The following is an 18,261-nucleotide window of genomic DNA, read 5'->3' as shown; positions in this document are numbered from 1 at the left end:
TTTTAGGGGACTTCAATAATGATATACAGTATGCAATCTATTGTGGCGACACTTCCAATTTTTAACCCCCAACCCCCCGGTTTTGGGGGTACTCAACGACCAGGTGGGGAAACACTGCTCTAGGGGGTTCCATTCCACTCTAGTAGTGGATCATTTTGATTGGATACGTCCATGGTGGCTCTGCTCTCTACACAGATATTTTGAGCCAGTTCATCGGTGACACAGCCCAGCTCACCTGAAGATTCTCATATCCTCTACTCTGGTTAGTAATGTTGGTTGTGCTTAGGTTTAAAATCTGATTTTTACGAGAGAAATTGTAGAACTTCTGGTTTTGCAGCTTGGCCAGTTAGTGACAATTGACACATCTCTACCCTCCCCACCGCTCTGCCGCAGCGCAGCAGAAACACACCATGGCCTCTACTTTCTCCTTAAGCAGCTACTGTCTGCCATCGCTCCTTCTCCAGCATGTCTCTGAGAAACAGCGGTGGTGACCGAAGTCACTCCAAGGCCCCTGTCTTCCCTGTCCTCCGTCAGCACCCTGTCCCTCACCCACTCCCTCTCTGTGGGCAATGGGCTCAATGTCCTGGGCACCCTCTCCTCCCTGAATGGCATGGGTGTGGGCGCAAGCGACAACGAAACCATGCATTGCTGTCCAACTACCTGAACAAGGTGTGCTCCCTGGAGCGACCCAACGCTGAGCTAGAGTTCAAGATCAAACCACTGATGCTGGAGCGGACGCCCAAAGGTCACGACATCGAGGGCTTTGATGGCCCAAGCTCACGCCATTGGTGTGAAGGTCAGCGCCCACATGGCCGTGATGATAAATGTATGTAATCAGCTAGTCAGTAACTGTGCACCATTATAGCTTACAATACACACAATTATTGTTTACATTTGTGTAGACCTATTCCATAAACGTCTCATGTATGCGCCCTGCTGTGCTCCTCAACATTTTGTTTTCACAATTACATTCAATCCGTCTTCGCTTTCTTGCGATGGGACACTTACATATGTGTGCCTGTGTGCTTTAGTATCCAACTTTAAAGTAAATATGTTCCTCCCTGCTACTCCTCAGGTGAGAAAGAAGAACCTGGAAAATGCTCGCATCATGCTGGAGATTGACAATGCCAAGCTGGCCCCCAATGAATTCAGGGTCAAGTGAGTGCCAACTTAGAGGGGCTATTCTTTTACCTCCCAGTCTGAGAAATTCACATGGGAGTGGTAAACTGCATTGCACTTTGGATAAATTAGCTCTCTGTCATGCTGAGAAAAAAAGAGTCTGTTCCCACAGCGCTCAGACAGAAAGGAGGCCATCAGTTCACACTGGCCATGATAGATAGGATCAAGGTGACATCCGTTTCAGAGGTATCTGCGGTTGGCAAGGTGAAGCACAAGTCAAAAGGCACCGGAGTACAGTCTGTGTCGAGGTCTGTAAGTATTCACAGTGTACTAATTTCATGCAGTCAAATGTTGGAATGCAGCAATGTTCACAGTATGTGGCGATTTATCTGTTGACCAAGGTAGGGTTTTGTGTGTGTGTGTGTGTGTGTGTGTGTGTGTGTGTGTGTGTGTGTGTGTGTGTGTGTGTGTGTGTGTGTGTGTGTGTGTGTGTGTGTGTGTGTGTGTGTGTGTGTGTGTGTGTGTGTGTGTGTGTGTGTGTGTGTGTGTGTGTGTGTGTACCTGCCTGTGAACATATGTGAGTGTGTCTATGTCTTGGTTACCATTCATCTGTTTAGATGGGAGGCTGTGGCCCCACTGTGCCAGTCTGTAGAGAGGGACTGTCTTGCTCTGAGGATGGCCAGGTCAGACCACGTCCAAATCATAGCTACCCTCAGAGGAGTTCTGGACAGCCTGAAGGAGGACCTCTGCTTCCTCAAGAAGAATCATGATGAGGTGAGAGCTCTACTGCACGGGTCAAAGGTCAAGTCATAACAGGTCCACTTATTACTGAGGAGTATTTACACATCAAGCTAATCACCTCAAACATTGTCAAACAGTTTTTGGTTCAGTGGAGGGTCGCTGCAGGAAACAGAGTTGGATTCTGGATTGTCCCATTGCACATACTCTTAAATATGAATTACATTCTCAAAAAAAAATTAGGATTCATATGGTATTTCCCTAAGGCATATTTTTTACCTTAAAATTATGTTTATTATTATAGACAAATCGTGCTTTTTGTAACAGAGGTATTTGTGTTTTAAATGTAAAAATATTTCAATTTAGTACAGTTTCTCTCCCCCAGGCATGTTGAATGTCACTGAAATATGATTGTGAGTGACCCTGTACTCTCTGCAGTTTCTGTCTGTAGATACCATGGTCAGACTTGTGCACTTACACACAAACACATCACGCAAGCACAGAGAGTGTGTTTAGACAGCCATGCGTGATGTCCAGAATGTGGCCAACTACGCATGCACCTTACCATCAGGTTTGGGTTTATTTTCACTTGTAATTCCAGTTGAATTCCTGAGGTGCCTGAATTGAAATGGAGTTGACCTCAACCATGCTCTCATGTGCCTGTAGGAAATGGGCTCCATGAAGGCCTGTATGACCAACGAGCAGGTGGAGGTGGATGCGGCCCAGGGCCCAGATCTTGAAGCCATAATGGCTGAGCTGCGGATCCAGTATGAGGGCATTGCTCGTAAGAACAAGGAGGACTAGAGATCTGGTACCCGAAGAGGGTCAGTGAGAAGTCTGGCATGGTAATGATGAGGATCTCAGCTGAGCTCAGGAGCATATCACTCTTAAGACTGAGTAGAAGTATTCTACAGTAAATTGCCTGTATTTGTGTACATTGTACTGTATGTGGGAAGATGTACTCATGACTGCTTTGTGTACGCAACACTGCTGGTGCAATGGAATAATTCTTTAGTGTCAGACTGATTGTTTACTGCATAAACACTCATGATGAATGTGTGTGTTTTGCCACTGGAGTCAGTGCAGTTGGAGGTAAAGGAGAGCTGTGAGGCGCTGCACTGTGCTCAGAGCGAGCTCAGCGAGAGATGCCGCTTCCTACAGGCTCTGGAGGGGGAACTGGACAGTCTGCGCAAGCAGGTACTGCAGCTCTCCTCCAGCTGTCCAAACGCTCCCTTCTGTCCATACACACCCTCTTTCAGTCCAAACACATAACCTTTAGCTCTCCAGACACACACCCCTTCTGTCCAGACATACACTACCAGTCAAATGTTTAGGAACACTTACTCATTCAAGGGTTTGTTTTTATTTGACTATTTTCTACAATTGTAGAATAATAGTGAAGACATCAAAACTATGGAATAACACATATTAAACTAATCAAAACATATTTATATTTGAGATTCTTCAAATTGCCACCCTTTGATGACAGCTTTGCACACTCTTGGCATTCTCTCAACCAGCTTCACCTGGAATGCTTTTCCAGCAGTCTTGTAGGAGTTCCCACATGCTGAGCACTTGTTGGCTGCTTTTGCTTCACTCTGCTTCACTATGCTCATCCCAAACCATCTCAAATTGGTTGAGGTCGGGGGATTGTGGAGGCCAGGTCATCTGATGCAGCACTCCATCACTCCCTTGGTAAAATAGCCCTTAAACAGCCTGGAGGCGTGTTTGGTCATTGTCCTGTTGAAAAACAAATGACATTCCCACTAAGCCCAAACCAGATGGGATGGCGTATCGCTGAAGAATGCTGTGGTAGCCATGCTTTTTATGTGTGCCTCGAATTCTAAATTAATCACAGACAATGTCACCAGCGAAGCACCCCAACCCAATAACACCTCCTCCTCCTTGCTTTACTGTGGGGAATACACATGCGGAGATCATCCGTTCACCCACACCGCATCTCACAAAGACACGGCGGTTGGAACCAAGAATCTCAAATTTGGACTCCAGACCAAAGGAAACTTTCCACTGGTCTAATGTCCATTGCTTGTGTTTCTTGGCCCAAGCAAGTCTCTTCTTATTATTAGTGTCTTTTAGTAGTGGTTTCTTTGCAGCAATTTGACCATCTGATTCACGCAGTCTCCTCTGAACAGTTGATGTTGAGATGTGTCTGTTACTTGAACTCATTTATTTGGGCTGCAATTTCTGAGGCTGGTAACTCTAATGAACGTATCCTCTGCAGCAGAGGTAACTCTGGGTCTTCCTCTCTGGCAGTCCTCATGAGAGCCAGTTTCATCATAGCGCTTGATGGGTTTTACGACTGCACTTGAAGAAACTTTCAAAGTTCTTTAAAATTGTCCGGATTGACTGACCTTCATATCTTAAAGTAATAATGGACTGTCATTTATCTGTGCTTATTTGAGCTGTTCTTGCCATAATATGCACGAGGTCTTTTATCAAATAGGGCTATCTTCTGTATACCACCCTACCTTGTCACAACACAACTGTGGCTCAAATGAACAAATGAACTTTTAACAAGGCACACCTGCTAAATGAAATGCATTCCAGGTGACTACCTCATGAAGCTTGTTGAGAGAATGCCAATAATGTGCAAAGCTGTCATTAAGGCAAAGGGTTGTTACTTTGAATAATCTCAAATATAAAATATATTTAGATTGAACACTTTTTGGTTACTACATGATTCCATATGTGTTATTTCATAGTTTTGATGCCTTCACTATTATTCTACAATGTAGAAAATAGTACAAATAAAGGGAAAACCCTGGAATGAGTAGGTGTGTCCAAACTTTTGACTGGTACTGTATATACACTAGGCAGTGTCAGAGGAAGGCCTCTTCCCTTTTGTTTTTACATTGCTGCCACTCACTGTTTATTATATATGCATAGTCACTTTACCCCTACCTACATGTACAAATTATGTATTAACTAACCCATACCCCCGCACATTTACTTGGTACCATTACCCCCTGCATATAGCCTCTTATTTTATGTCACGAATCCCGCTTCCTGAGTCTGTGTTTGCCTGTGTTTCTGTCCTGGAGTGTGTTTCCGGTGTCCTGGAACGCACCCTGTCTGGTTGCCGGGCGAATTAGCTTGTTGGGAGATCGATGTTCACCCGCTCCTGTATCCCATCAGTAATCTGCACACCTGTCCTGATCATCACCTCTCCCCTTCAAAAGCTCTGACCTGAAATCCATTCCCTGCCGGATCGTTAGCCATGAACAGTATGTTGTGCCCACGAACCAGCATCCAGTTTATAGAGTTTGTTTTATTGTTTTGTACGTCTTGCTTGCCTTTAACTTACCTCTGTTTGTTTTGTCTACAGCCATTCACCCGGAACCCATACCCCATCCCCGTCTGCTCGTCGCCAGAGTGTTGTTATCCATTGGATCTGCCTATCCACTCCCATCAACCCACCTCCGCTGCCCGCTCCTCCACCCGGAACTATCTTCCTCCACGTTCTCATTGATTAATAAATACTCACCATCTTTATACTCACCTTGTCCTGGTCTGCTTCTGGGTCCAATTCTGGTAAACCTTGACATTTTATTGTGTTACTTTTAATGACATTTTTTATTTATTTAGTAAATATTTTGTTAACTCTTTTTTTTAACTGTATATAAAAATATGTTTATTGAATATCCCAAACATACAATATACTTGCAGTGAAGCCGCTCAACAACTACATCAGACCAGTCATCCAACAGATTCCCATTCAGAGTAACACACAGTAGCATCCAGGGTCAATGCCCTGCTCAAGGGCACGTTGACAAATCTACCACCAGGCTAAAAAATGTGAACCCGAACCCTCAAACCCCCCCCCCCCCCCCCCCCCCCCCCATAGTTCCCCAATAGCTGTCTCTCAACCATTCGAGACTACTCCCACAGCCTCCCCTCCCAAGAAGAAAAATAAAGAATACAATTAATTCCATTCCCCACCCCCAAGAACCTCCCAATGCACCAACAACCAAGAGAATGAACTATGAACTAAAGAGAAAAAAATGAAAAGACAGAATGAAACAGCAAACAACAATGCAAAAATAATAAAACAAAATAATACATTTAAAACAAAGGACATCAAGGATGACTAAAATCTTAACAGCAATGCCAACTGGATATGTTTGTGTGCATGTCTGGCACATGTGTGTGTTCTAGTATATGTTAATTTGAATGAAAGTGTGTGTATATGCATGTGTACACTTTTTAAAACTTTTATCTTAGAATGATGGTCAATCTCCCACACAGCAACTCCCCTCCAACTGTCTCCAATTTCACATCCCAACCCTCAGCTTCCCTCAGCCCATCCCATCTATCTCTGCTGGCCACCCACTTCGGGTTTCTACGCAGCACATATCTTTCACTATGCTATGTTTAACGTACAAATTCAATCTATCTAATCAAATAGAATCCACAGATTGCGTGTTGAAGATAAATACTTTTACTAAGAGTATTAGTATAATATAATAATAATATATGCCATTTAGCAGACGCTTTTATCCAAAGCGACTTACAGTCATGTGTGCATACATTCTACGTATGGGTGGTATATTAGCAAGTGACAGGCCCGGTCTCTCCAGATCTAACAATACTATTTCTAGGGTCAATTTTTGATCAATGCTATGCATTTTCAGCCATTCCTGAACCTGAGACCAGAAACAGGCTACCCGAGGGCAATACCAAAATAAATGGTCTATTGATTCTGTATCCTCACAACAAAATCTGCAGAGCTTCGATGACTTTATGCCCAAAATATTGAACATTTTGTTGGTAGCAAGAATTCTATATAATAATTTTAGCTGAAAAGCACAGAGTCTTGAATCTTGCGTTGTTTTATATTATATTGTTTTTATTTATCAACTCATACACCCTGTACCATGGAATCGGTATATCAAAAATCACTTCCCAACTTTTTTGCAATCTGTATGGCACAGTTGTCAACAACCTGGAGCTCAAATGAAACGGGTATACTTTCCTATTTAGGCTATTTTTATTCCTGCTCCAGTTTTGATCCTTCATATTGGGCAGATAGACCAATTCCCTACCTCCTCTTGCTGCCACCTGCCTCCTCCATTTTTGGGGAAATGCTGTAATCAATTGGTTGTACTCTTGGATTGAGCAGATCTTCCCGTACAATTCTGATAACTCCATGAAGGACATAACTCTACCATTCCAATTTACAATATAATTTAAGATCAAAATATTATTTTCAAACATCTTTCCCATAAATACAGGTATTTTATCAACCAGCACATTTGGGTTCAGCCATAATATTTGTTGAAATATTTATTCAATCTTTTCAGGGGGATGAAATTGAAATTGTAGCCACCATTGCAATTCTTGTTTGAAAAAAAGAGATACTTTGAAAAAAGTTTTTAAACGATGGATGAGATTTTGTTAGTAATCTATTTGAGAACAATTTAGGGTTCAAATAAAACTTTAGAATGAGTGAAGCTTTTAGAGGGACGTTTAGTGCTTTTATATTTAATCATCTCAACCCACCCAATTCATATTCATTATATATATTATTATTTTCATTATATAGATATGCACGTTTTATTTTGTCTGGTTGAATGTCCCAGAACGAATCATCAGAGTAGGCAGCGCTATAAGTAAGTGAGTAATCTGAGATATGACTAAGAAGTTAATCAGGGCAATTTATCCATAAATAGACAGGTATTTACCTCTCCATGGTTACAGGATCTTGTCTATTTTTGCAAGTTTTCCATTGAAATTCATTGTGGAGAGCTTATTTATATATTTTGTGATATAACTACCGAGAATGTCTACTTTACCATCAGCCCATTTATAGGTAAACTGCCGGGTAATGTAAAAGTTTTATTTTTTAAGGATCCAATACGTAATATTGTACACTTATCATAATTAGGTTTCAGTCCAGAGAGTACAGAAAAGTTATCTGGATCTTCAATGAAACATTGCAGGGATCTAAGTTGCGGACTTAATATAAAACTTGAGTCATCGGCATACATGGACACCTTTGTTTTTAAGCCTTGGATTTCTAATCCTCTCATGTTATTGGATCTGATTTTAATAGCTAGCATTTCGATGGCCATAACGAATAGATATGGTGACAGCGGACACCCTTGTTTAACTTCTCTTGACAATTCAAAACTCTCTGAGAAGTAGCCGTTATTTACTATTTTACATCTGGGGTTGCTATACATTATTTTTACCCATTTTATAAGAGAATTACCGAAATTGAATAAATCCACGCATTTATAGATAAAATCCAATCTTACTTTATCAAATGCCTTTTGAAAATCCGCTATTAATACCATTCCTGGCTTCTTATACGTTTCATGATGTTCTATTATTTCTAGTAGTTGTCGTATATTATCTCCAATGTATCGTCCATGTAAAAAACTTGTCTGATCAGAATGAACAATACCTGGTAAAATCCTTTTAATTATTTAAATACTAGCATTTCGCTAGTATTTTTTGCATCACAACATTGAAGTGTAAGGGGCCTCCAGTTTTTTAGATAGACTGGGTCTTTATATTTTCCATCTGGGTCTTGTTTTAAGAATAGAGAAATCAGACCTTCCTGCTGAGTTCCTGACAAACGACCATTTCTATAGGGGATCTAACAATGGAACTTTTAGTATATCAAAAAATACTTGATATACCTCTACCGGTATGCCATCAAGTCCTGGGGGTTTTCCAGACTGAAATGATTTAATAGCCTCAAAGTTCTTCCTCTCTAATTTGGCTTTCGCACTGATATTTCTGTATATTTGTTAATTTTCATTTTTTTTAAATTATTATTTGGAAAGAATTCCTTACCATAATCTTCATTCAGTGGGAGAGGATGAGACGGAAAAGAGAACATCTGCCTAAAATAATTAGCTTCCTCTTTAAAATATCATTTGGAGAATCATAGATGACTCCATCTTCAGTAACGAGTTTCTGCAAATTATTTTTGTTAGCGTTCCTGTATTGGAGATTCAGGAAGAATTTTGTGCATTTTTCTCCATATTCCATCCAGTTTGCTTTATTTTTGTAATAGATTACATTAGATCGTTCTTGAATAAGTTCCTCAAGTGCTTTTTTGTTTTTCCTCTAACTTATTTTGTATCTCTGTAGTATCGTTTTTATTTCTAACTACCTGTACTATTAGTTCATGGAGTTCCCTTGTCTCTTTAGCCAGAAACAGCTTTTTTATTATTGATGAATATTGAATTGAATGACCCTTGAAGGTACATTTAAACACATCCCAAACAATAAGGGGATTTGATGAACCTATATTAAACTGGAAAAATTCAGTTATAAATGATTTTGTCTTAGTTAAAAATAAGTTGTCCTCCAGTAAACTTGGATTAAATGTCCAATATCCCCGTCCATGTGGAAAATCTATAAGAGTTATGTGAATGCCAATTAGATGATGCTCCGATTGCATTCTGTCTCCTATTAAAACTTTTTTAACCTTTAATGCAAGAGAGAAAGACACAAGAAAGTAGTCAAGACGACTAGCTTGATTAAGTCTCCTCCATGTATATCTCACTAGGTCAGGGTTTTTTAGTCTCCAAATATCTACTATTTCTATGTGTTTGTGATTGACTTAAGTGATGGGGATGATAGTTTGTAGAGTGATTATCTTTACGGTCCATTGAGGTACATAACACTGTGTCATAGTCTCCTACCATAATGATTAGATCCTTTGTTGCCTCTACGTTCAATAAGTTGGTATAAATGTTTTCGAAGAAGTATGGATCATCCTGATTTGGACCATATAGATTAACGAGCAAAATCTCTTTTTCCTCCACTTTCATATTCCAAAGGATCCACTTTCCAATCATTCCTGACTATTTGCACATTCAGATCGACATTTTTGTGAATTAATATCATCACACCCTTTGAGTTCCTTTGTCCAATTATTTCACCACCCCATTCCTTTTTCCACACAACTTTATCAAAGGATGTAGAGTGAGTTTCCTGTAAGTATATGTTATATTCCTTTTCTTTTAGCCATGTAAAGACTGATCTTCTTTTTTATAATCTGCTAAACCATTACAATTATAACTGGCTATACTTATTTCACCCCTTACAATAACTAGATATTATTCTCAGTCTAAATTGACCATAATTAGTGCTTGTCCTGCCATCAGAGATATTATGACGGTCAAATCTAGAGCTTTCAAATGTCTAATATTTAGAATTCAAGAAATAGGTTCTAGCAGTATTTGTTTTATCCCCTTGCCTGTTTGCCTGTGAGCCAATGCCACACCTGTTAGAAAATTGATACAAGATATTATGTATGTACTAAATCTAAGTAGGGGAATGTGTATGATATTGGATGTGATTTAGTGAAAGTGTGTACGATGACTGTATAAGAGTAAGACTATAATGTGTGATGTCCAAATAAATAAATAACAACGCTGCCAGTTTGCATGGTTGAGTGTCTGTGTGTAACATGTAGTGCGTATATCCTTAATAGTCATGATGATAATTGTAATCCATATCATATCACCATCAACGTTGCATCATAATTACCTTTAACATGTTTGAAAAACACATCCCAGCATTTCCATAGCAATTGACATGTTACATGATCATGAAAGAGGCCTTGCATTACTCTAGAGACGGCTTCACTACAGTACAAATGTATTCCGTACAATATGTTACTATTCCCCAATGCCCCTATTCTGATATCTCCCCCTTGCTTGTTGTAAACATATATAAACTTGTAGACAAAATACATACAAAAGATAGACAAACAATAAACACATTAAATTATAAAACAGTTCTCGACAGAGAAGGGGAGAGAAAAGAAGAGAAAAGTGAGAGAAGAGAGTGAGATCAGGTGTGTGTGTATAAGTCCATATGTGTAAGCAAGCATGTAATTGAGTATGTGTGTGTTCATATCCACTTCATAATGTTCAGATATTTTTACAGTTCCCATTCCTTTTTTTCATAACCTGAAGTCCCTGTAGAATTTAGTACAGCCATGGTGTTATGGAGCTGTCTCGGAATAGTTGTCCATCTATAAAGAGTTGGTCCATAATGATAAAGGCATGTTCGTTTATCTCCCTTGGAAATTGGTAATTGAGACCGAATTTGGTCCCTTTAAAGCTCCCTTCCCCTGTTTTTGATCAGCTCCTTTTGTTGGTAGTGTACAAATTTTGCGATGATCGGTCGGGGACACTTGGTCTTGTCGCTCCGAGCTCAAGTCTGTGTACTCAGTGGAAAGCCATCTTTACTTAGAGTCTTTGCATGAATTCTCTGATCGCGCCCTCTGGATTATTGGATGCGTCTTTAGGAATCCCAGAAAAAACATTTTTTTTCACGCATGCTACGACCATGTATGTCAGTAGCGACTCCTTCATCACCCTGTTTTTCCTGAATAGACCATCCATGTTGGAATCGTGGATTGTTACCTTGGTTGTGAGTGTCTTGTTTTCTCTTTGGAGCGTGAGAATTTCACTCTGGCCTAAAATTTCATTTTCATTTCTAAAATTTCATTTGATTTTGATATTAACGTTTTAGGTTGAACAGGCCTCTTCTGGCTGTGTGTGCATAATATTAACATGTTAGTTTGAACAGTGGTGAGCCAGGTGTTTACTACAGTTACTTGATTGCTGTGTCAGTGCATGAGCTAGGTGTTTAACAAGCCACAACAATTTGGCAGCCCTGTCAGTGTACAACATTAGCATTCATGTGATGAGTGGTGTAGTAGTAAGCAACTATCACATTTCTACCATTTCTGAGTATAACACTAGCGTCATAGGTTAGTGACAACTTTAATTTCTAGCTAAACACAGAAGGCTAACTTGGCTGCCGTGGCCTGTCCAGTCTGTCCCCATGCAGGTGGGTGTGTTGGAGGGGAACCTGGGAGAGAGCAGCCATAAATATGCTCTGAGGATGGACCGTCTGCAAGCCACTCCGTATCAGCTGGAGGAGGAGCTGTCCCAGCTGTGTCTGGGCATGCGACGCAACAAGACAGACGATGAACAGCTGCTCCGCATTAAGCAGAACCTGGAGCTTGAGATCACCACCTACAGGCGGCTGCTGGATGGAGAGGAAGTGTGAGTCCCTTTATTTCAACCTGGTGTCGTAGACTAGACGTAATATAGTCAAAATAAATCCATATCTCTAAAATTAGTATGATATGTTTCGTAAGGTTACATAAGTCATACGGTTGCTAATTAGCAACTTTTCAACTACTTTTAAGCGACTTAGCCAACCTAACCCTTCCCCTAACCTTAACCCTTCCCCTAACGCTAACCTTAACCCTTTAGCCTAACGTTAGCCAACATTAGCTAGAATTCCTAACATATTGTACGTTTTGCAAATTTGTAACATATCATACGAATTGTAATTCATAACATAGCATATGAAATGGGTGTTGGACATCACAAATTAATATATACCATACAAAACGTAAAATATACTTAATGGCGTGTTTCGGATTTCCCTACAGAATAAAATGATATGCTCTGAGACCAGGTTGTCTTATTTATTTTAAATATTTGTATATTTATATTTTTTCAGCTAAGATTTAAACTCCGACATAATTAGTATGCAGATTAACATTCCCTCACGTTAGATCTGAAAATGGATACAATAAGATATTGGTGTAGGCTTATGTTTCTTGGTATTAGTAATTTGGGAATCAGCGTCTTGGTGAATTGTAGCTGAGAGAAATCAAATTAAATCAAATCAAATTTATTTATATAGCCCTTCGTACATCAGCTGATATCTCAAAGTGCTGTACAGAAACCCAGCCTAAAACCCCAAACAGCAAACAATGCAGGTGTAAAAGCACGGTGGCTAGGAAAAACTCCCTAGAAAGGCCAAAACCTAGGAAGAAACCTAGAGAGGAACCGGGCTATGTGGGGTGGCCAGTCCTCTTCTGGCTGTACCGGGTAGAGATTATAACAGAACATGACCAAGATGTTCAAATGTTCATAAATGACCAGCATGGTCAAATAATAATAAGGCAGAACAGTTGAAACTGGAGCAGCAGCACAGTCAGGTGGACTGGGGACAGCAAGGAGCCATCATGTCAGGTAGTCCTGGGGCACGGTCCTAGGGCTCAGGTCCTCCGAGAGAGAGAAAGAAAGAGAGAATTAGAGAGAGCATATGTGGGGTGGCCAGAAATCAACTGAGAGAAATCAACATCTCAATGGAGTTGCGTTGCGATGGGTGTCGGGGTGGTGTACCCCAACTACATCAACTCACTGTCAGTCGATACTTGTAAAAAAAACAATTGCTTCATTTTTTACCGTGTACCTATGTACTGTATGTCCTGTTTAACTGTGAGCCTTTCTTTGGGTGCTGCAATCCGTAGTTTTCGTACATGTTATGCTGGTGAATGAGGACCCAAAAGCGACTTAACGAAAACAGAGTCTTTATTCCAGTATAAGACAAAAGTAATAATCCTGGATATAACAAGGAGAAAACAAAACAGGAAAAACTTAAATCCACTTGTAGTAGCGAGGACTGACTGGAGACTCGACCATAGACTGCAGGTTGCTTAGGGAAGGCACCGACCGTAGCAGACTAAGACACCTGCTCACACGCAGCATCTGAAGAAGACAAAACACGACAGGGCGAGACCAGGACACAGAACAGCGAACATCATACAAGGATCCGACAAGGACAGAAGCGGAAAACAAGGGGAGAAATAGGGGCTCTAATCAGAGGGCAAAATAGGGGACAGGTGTGAAAAGAGTAAATGAGTGAGTTAGGAGAATGAGGAACAGCTGGGAGCAGGAACGGAACGATAGAGAGAAGAGAGAGAGGGAGGGGGAGAGAGAGGGATAGAAAGAGGGAACGAACCTAATAAGACCAGCAGGGGGAAACGAACAGAAGGGAAAGCACAAGGACAAGACAATATATGACAAAACATGACAGTACAAAAACGTCATTCTATGTGACGTCTGTCAAATTGCGTCGCATAATCCACTGTTATCCAATCAAGTATGAAGTTAGCAACTTCAAACATCCACTACCACTAGATACTTTTAGAAATATAAACCATGTATAACTTACTGTGTAGCTGTGCTTGTCTTGATTGTTATAGAGTTGTCAGTGGGAGTTGGAATCCATCTTTTTTTAAATAAAAAATAATGGATTGAAGCATCCAAAGAAATGTTGCAGTTACACAGGACAGACCAGATAAGCATTGAATAATAGACATTTTTACAAGTATCGACTGATAGTGATTCGGTGTAGTCAGAAGTACACTCCGACAACATTCATCGTAACTCAATTCCATTGAGATGTATATACAGTGCGATCGTAAAGTATTCAGACCCTTTGACTTTTTCCACATTTTGTTACGTTACAGCCAGACTATAAAATGTATAAAATAAAAAATGTTCTCATCAATCTACACACAATACCCCATAATGACAATGCGAAAACAGGTTTTTAGATTTTTTTTGCAAATGTATAAAAAAATACAAAACAAAAATACCTTATTTACATAAGTATTCAGACCCTTTGCTATGAGATTCGAAATTGAGGTCAGGTGCATCCTGTTTCCATTGATCATCCTTGACATGTACCTACAACTTGATTGGAGTTCACCTATGGTCAATTCAATTGATTGGCCATGACTTGGAAAGGGACACACCTGTCCACACATAGAAAGTGCATGTCAGAGCAAAAACCAAGCCATGAGGTTGAAGGAATTGTCCGTAGCGCTCTGAGATAGGATTGTGTCGAGGCACAGATCTGGGGAAGGGCACCAAAAAATGTATGCCGCATTAAAGGTCCCCAAGATAAGGGGCCTCCATCATTTGTAAACGGAAGAAGTTAGGAACCACCAAGACTCTTCCTAGAGCTAGCCACCCAACAAAACAGAGCAAACGAGGGAGAACGGCCTTGGTCAGGGAGTGACCAAGAACCCGATGGTCACTCTGGCAAAGCTCCAGAGTTCCTATGTGGAGATAGTAGAACCTGCCAGAAGGACAACCATCTCTGCAGCACCCCACCAATCAGGCCTTTGTGGTAGAGTGGCCAGACTGAAGCCACTCCTCAGTGAAAGGCGAGACACCCCGCTTGGAGTTTGACAAAAGGCACCTAAAGACTCTCAGACTCTCAGATCATGAGAAACAAGATTCTTTGGTCTGATGAAACCAAGATTGAACTCTTTGGCCTGAAAGCCAAGCGTCACTTCTGGAGGAAACCTGGCACCATCCCTACAGTGAAGCATGGTGGTGGCAGCATCGTGCTGTGTGGATGTTTTTCAGCGGCAGGGACTGCGAGACTAGTCAGGATCGAGGGAAAGATTAACAGAGCAAAATACAGAGAGATTTTGTATGAAAACTAGCTCAGGACCTCAGACTGGGGGCAAAGGTTCACCTTCCAACAGGACAACAACCCTAAGCACACAGTCAAGACAACACAGGAGTGGCTTCGTGACAAGTCTCTGAATGTCCTTGAGTGGCCCAGCCAGGGCCCGGACCTGAACCCAATCTAACATTTCTGGAGAGACCTGAAAATAGCTGTACAGCGACGCTCCCCATCCAACCTGACAGAGCTTGAGTGGATATTCAGAGAAGAATGGGAGACACTCCCCAAATACAGGTGTGCCAAGCTTGTTGCAACATACCCAAGAAGACTGTAATCGCTGCCAACGGTGCTTCAATGGGGCGGCAGGGTAGCCTAGTGGTTAGAGAGTTGGACTAGTAACCGGAAAGGTTGCAAGTTTAAACCCCTGAGCTGACAAGGTACAAATCTATCATTCTGCCCCTGAACAGGCTGTTAGCCCACTGTTCCTAGGCTGTCATTGAAAATGAGAATTTGTTCTTAACTGACTTGCCTAGTAAAATAAATAAATAAATAAAGTAAAGGGTCTGGATACTTATGTAAATGTCATATTTCAGGTTTTATTTTTGTTACATTTGCAAAAAAAATCTAAAAACAAGTTTTTGCTATGTCATTATGGCATATTGTGTATAGATTGATGAGGGGCGAAAAAAAAATCATAAAATTTAGATTAAGGCTGTAACGTAACAAAATGTGGAAAATGTCAAGGGGTCTGAATACTTTCTGAATGCACTGTATGGTGGAGTTGCGTTCTCAGCTCGATAAATTGGTGTATAATTCAGACAAGGATGAGATGAGCCTTGTATTGAACTGTATGTGTGACTAGTAGGGCTGTTCCCAACTAAAAACTATCTTGTTTGCCTGTTTTTCCCCGATGTGAAACCTGTATTTTCCCATATACAGACACAACCTATGCGTTTTAATACAATCACCAATATATGCATTGAGCTTGTCTGATGCTGTAAGCTCACTGTTTGATGAAATAAGAAACAAATTACTCGATGAAGTCAGACAAGATAACCTATTCCGACCATCCTCCTCCTGCTCCTACTGGCTTTCACAGATTCTGCCATTACTCTCCTGAAGTTGCCGATAATAGGCTACTTGAGGAGTCGGCAAACTTTCTCATGTGGAATGTCAATTTATCTTACCATTCCTGCCGATCTGCATGACAGGTATGGTTTTCATATAATCTAGAAGAAAAAGAAACGCACACCTATTTAGGCGAGGTGCTGGCTAGCGGAGTAGAAAACTTGAAAATAAAAGAGAGCCGCACACTCTAGATATCCTGATGAAGACAGCTTGGCTGTCGGACATTGGTAATTACATTTTTTTGCATCTGAGCTCCTAGAGTGTGCGGCTCTCTTTCTTTTTCATGGTTTTCATATACACATTTTCGTGGAACAGTTTAATTTATAATGCCGTCTTCGTATCTCAAAATCATTGATGTGTTTAATCAAAATGATATCCAAATCTAAATTAAAATGATACTAGCATAAATACTAACTTCTATTGCCAACTATGTAAAAATAGCCTATAAAGTCAACACATAAAAACATTGCAGCCTGCAGGTAGAAAATATCCTGTTAAAACTAAATCTCCTATAAATCACATTGACTATGCATGGCATGTCTGCAACAAACCTGAAACATTGTATCAACTATTAACTTGGGACTGGCCTGAAGCTCCTTGCAACATTGTATCAAATATTCTGGGCCCTCAGAGTTTCCTGCACCAGTGAGCGCCTGACAAGAGGACACACAGCTGTAGGCTATTTGCGCAAGGGATAAGTAGTAATTAGGTAGGCCTATTTTATGTTTCCACTGTCATTTATCGAAAGAGAGCTGGAAAGATTTTTCAAATAGCCTACATTGATGAATTATTGTCATTCTCAATGGATGTAAAAACAGACTTAGTTTGCTTGCTGTTTTGAGGTGAAGAAAACATTACTTTGAGAAGCACCACAGCTCCTTGGTGGTGGTGTATTATAGGTATCCTACAGGCCTATTTATATGCGTAATCAGGTGCGTGTCTTTACTCAACATTGACAGGAGCGCTCCAAACAAAAGACAATGACTAAATTGACAACTTGTAAATGGAATGAAATAAACCAAAACTTGTTTCTCACAAGTGTAGCATATGTTGTGCACTCTGCAAAAAACGTGACCACTCTGACAACAAGAACGGTAAAAGACTGGAATAATAATATATTGAACGCATTAACAGACATCACCAAACAAACATTTGTACTGTGGATTATGAATTCAGGGTTCTACTGGTGATTATATATGTAATGGGGCATTGATATACACTAAGAATCAAACACAAACAATTCACATAATGAAGTTATGAAACAAGGAATGTGCACATACAAATTACTGCATGACAAATTACTGCATGCCAAATTACCCCCCCCCCCCCTTCATGGACTGTGATCAACCGCAGGGTAGTGGACGAATCCAGCGAGACGGAGCAGATCGAGGAGAGCAAGAAATGAGCTCATCAGCTCCATTAGTTTATCTACATTATCTTCATCATCTTCATCACACATACAGAGCTTTGGACCTCCACATTCTGGTTGGAAACACGTGAAAGATTGCTTTTTATTCAATAGCCACATTGACTAAGGACGGTCTGAGAGTCGACCAACGAGATGTCTGACCACCTGTCTCTGGACATACAGTAACTGTAGACTAGTGTGACTACTGTTGGAAAATGTGTGGGGTCAATGTATAATCAATATTGGGAACATAAAATCTTGGGGTTTATTTGAGAAATAGTAAACAGATTTCCTGCATCTTTAATGGTGTTTTTATTGTGCTTTAATTGGTGATGAGGTGAGCCTAAGTCTGGACTAGAAGTGTGTATGTTTTTATGTGAGCAGGAGGGTATGAGAGATCCCTTCAACATCCTCCTATTTTACATTTAGTTGACTTCATGGTATGTAGTAGCTTTAACTGTACATTCTTAACCTAAATGTATCTATAGTATAGTTGCATACATTTTGTTATCCAAATCCCATGTAAACCCATGGAATTGGAACTGTGCAACTTTATGCAAAATGTGAACTCAGCTTGAATATTAAAAAAA

General features: G+C 40.5%; 1 pseudogene; it reads left to right on the top strand.

Moving 5' to 3' along the window:
• Nucleotides 1-410: 410 nt before the first annotated feature.
• On the top strand, nucleotides 411-17,668 carry LOC124035171 (annotated as a pseudogene).
• Nucleotides 17,669-18,261: the final 593 nt, after the last annotated feature.

This window comes from Oncorhynchus gorbuscha, linkage group LG05 (genome assembly GCF_021184085.1).
Source record: "Oncorhynchus gorbuscha isolate QuinsamMale2020 ecotype Even-year linkage group LG05, OgorEven_v1.0, whole genome shotgun sequence".
NCBI lineage: Eukaryota > Metazoa > Chordata > Actinopteri > Salmoniformes > Salmonidae > Oncorhynchus > Oncorhynchus gorbuscha.
The sequence above is the reverse complement of the archived record's forward strand: the minus strand, read 5'-3'. Positions and strand labels throughout refer to the sequence as shown.